The sequence below is a fragment of the Dipodomys ordii genome, unplaced genomic scaffold, assembly GCF_000151885.1.
Source record: "Dipodomys ordii isolate 6190 unplaced genomic scaffold, Dord_2.0 Scaffold75, whole genome shotgun sequence".
In the NCBI taxonomy this organism is placed as follows: Eukaryota; Metazoa; Chordata; class Mammalia; order Rodentia; family Heteromyidae; genus Dipodomys; species Dipodomys ordii.
In genome coordinates, this window is record NW_012267291.1 from 2,376,960 (window position 1) to 2,380,195 (window position 3,236).

Below are 3,236 nucleotides of genomic sequence, written 5' to 3' on the forward strand. Positions count from 1 at the left end.
GAGGGAGGGCTGGCCGGGGCCGGCCTTCGACTCTGACCCAAGGGGCGCCGGGGCGGCAGGTGGAGGAGCCGCGTGCCCGGCCTCGTCCCCCCGCCTAGGGTCAGCCCCGGCTCCGAGAAGGACCTGGGTCCGTGGCTTGCCGTCCAGGCCCAAGAGCCCGGACCAGAAGCGGGGACGAGAGAAGGTGCCCCCCCTCCCCCGGACACCCTGCAGGCCTCAGCACTGAGCACCGCCCGAGCCCACGGCCCGGGGCTCCGAGATACCATCCTGGATCAAAATTCCCCACGCAGGGGCGCGGGAGGCCGCGCAGACATCCTCCCGCCCCGCCCAGTCCCGCCGGCTTCGCGCCACGCCAGGCCCGGGCAGAGGTAATAAATCCCTCTCCACAAACACGCGAGGCGCCCGCAGAGGGCGCTGGGCTGGGCGGAGGGCACTCGGGGCTCCCCGGCCTCCCGAGGGGGGGGTCCCCGCCTCCCCGGGGGCTCCCAGACCCGGCCGCTGCCCCTTCGCCGGCGCCAGTCACTCTGGGAGCTCCAGGCCTCCGACGTGGCCTTGACCACCACTCCACTCCGCCCGTCTCACGCCGTCTGAGGAACAGCGGTCACGTTCGCCCCGGAGTGCGGCCCCCTCCCCGCCGCGTGCGGGGATCGAGGGTCGGGAATCCGCTAGGAGACGCGGGGGCGCGGCTCGCCCCGCTCTGCCCCGGGGGTCCCCGGTTCCCTCGGGGAGGCAGAGCGCCTGTCACCTTCCACCAGCGTCGGTTACGCGCGGGGGCTGCGGGGTGTCCCTGGAGGCCTGCTCTGCCGGGGTCCAGGGTCACCAAGAACCTCCGGGGCAGGTAGGCCCAGAGGGCCTAAACTCACTTATCTCGGTCGCCGCCAGGCGAAGAAGAGGCCCGTGGAGGCCAGGCTTTGCTTTCAGCACCCAGGCCGGGGCGACAGAATTTGCCCCGAGCCTGCGCGCACTGGGCGCCCCGCGCGCCCCCCGCCCCGCCCCGGCCCCCCGGGGCGCCCATCCCGCCGCCCGCAGCCTGCGATCCTCCGCCGACCTCGCCTCCCGGCCACCCGCACGCCTCTCCTCACCCTCAGGAACTGGAAATTCATGTCGCCAGCTCCTCCACTCCAGCCGGCGGGGACTTCAGAGCCGAAGCGACGCCGGCCGGCCAGCGCTCCCCCAGGGCCGAGTCCTGTGCGAGTAGCGCCGGCCCCGAGCAGTTTATTTCGTAGAGGGGTGGGGGAGGGGGAGGGGAGGGGGGAGGGAGTCCCAGCCGAAACCGGCGGCGCTGATTGGCCGACACACACCTGGTGGGCCCTCCTCCCCTCGTCCCCTGCCCTCCCCCTCCCGTGGAACCTGTGCACTCTCCCCGGGAACAGGAAGAGGGTCTCCGCCTGGGAAGAGACGTGAACTCCCGCGTGAAATCTACGTCTTCCCAGCCACGGACGCTTTAAAGCCCCAACACGCCAGAACCATCGATATTTCTGCGAATTCTCAGCTGTCGCAGGAATGAAGTCACAGCTAGAAACTTTGATCTGACTTGGGAGACCTAAGCGGGAGGTCACCGAGCAGAGGCGGTGACAGACAGTTGGAGGCAGGGTACCCGGCTCCCCGACAGCAAGACAGAAGTACGAGGCCGGTGAACTGCTGGCTGGGAAGGAGGGCCGGCAGGAGGGAGGCGCCCCCTCCGACTCCCTCAGGCCAGCAGGCGAAGTTGGACTAGTGTGCCCACTGCCCTTACATCCCCAGTTCCTAGTTAGCTGGCACATCCACCCGCCCAGGCGTCCCAAACAGCTCCTTTCCGCAGAGGAGACTGGAAGATGGACCCAGAACACCCAGGAAACAGAAGAGAATCCAGCATCCACCCCCTCCCTGCAGCCTCTTCAGACGCTCCCCTGAGGCCCTTCAAAGGCAGGGTTTTGAAATGCACCCTGGGATGTTTATGACCAGCCATCCACAGAAAGAAATGTAAATTTTTATGATGTGAAAAACAGCCATTTAATTACTTTCACAAAAAGGCTTTCCAGCACAGATTTCCAGACATTCTCCGGGCAAAGAACCCGTGGAGCACAAAACCAATCGAAGTGGACCTCTCCTAGCTGGGAGTGTAGTGGGTGTGTTTGTTTGAGTGATGTTTGTTTGTTGTGCTGACCAGCCAGCCCAAGCCCAAGCTAAGCTCCCCTACCCCACCCTACCCAGTCTTGAGTGAGTTGCTTTCCAAGGATTTGATCATTGAACAATCTGATTTTGTTTCTACAGCAAATTCAGGGAGTCTCTAGCTCCTGGGAGAGGAGTAGGAAATGTTTACTTTCTTCTTCGGTCTCTCCTTGCCTAAACCCTGTTATACTCAAATCCTTGCTAACACACACACACACACACACATCCGGGAAGATTTTCTGGAGTAGAGCTGATGGCTCATGGCTGTAATTCTAACTACTCAAGAGGCCGAGATGAAGAGCATCTTAATTTGAAGCTACAACCAGGGAGAAAAATCTAAGAGACTTGCGTCTCCGAAATAACCATCAAAAAGCTGGTTATTGTGAAGTGGCTCAAGTGGCACAAACACACACACACACACACACACACACACACACACACACACCCTCCTCAGGTTGGCAGTCCCCTAGGTTGTCCTGTGAGGCACAATGTATTTTTGTGGTGTTAAAAGTTAAAAAGTAGTCCGGATACCTGTGGCTCACGCCTGTAATCCTAGCTACTCAGGAGGCTGAAATCTGAGGATCGTGGTTCAAAGCCAGCCTGGGCAGGAAAGTCTTATCTCCAATAAACCACTAGAAAACCAGAAGTGATGCTGTGGCTCAAGTGGTAGAGTGCTTGCCTTGAGCTGAAGAGTACAGGGACAGCACCCAGACCCAGAGACCAACAACAACAACAAAAAGTTACAAAGTAGACCATTAAAGCCCAAGTCAGTGATCGCTTGCCTGCTAGAAAGTTGTTACCACTTGACCCTGAGCCTGGCCTAAAGCTGGGTTTCACAAAGCAAGGGTGCAGGTGAGGGGGATGGACTGCGTGGGAAGGTAAGAGCTCTGCTGTGGGGTACCTGGTTACCACCACTACCCCCACCTCGGGTTAAGAGCTCTGGGATGTGGCCCAGCAGCCTGTGCCCCCGACTCCTGACGCTGGTGTGGTTGATGTTTGCAGATGGGGGCAAAGGTGGAAGCCAATGCTATGGAGTGGACACATGAGGATGTTGGAGGCCAACCTGAGCTCATAGTAGCCAGGGC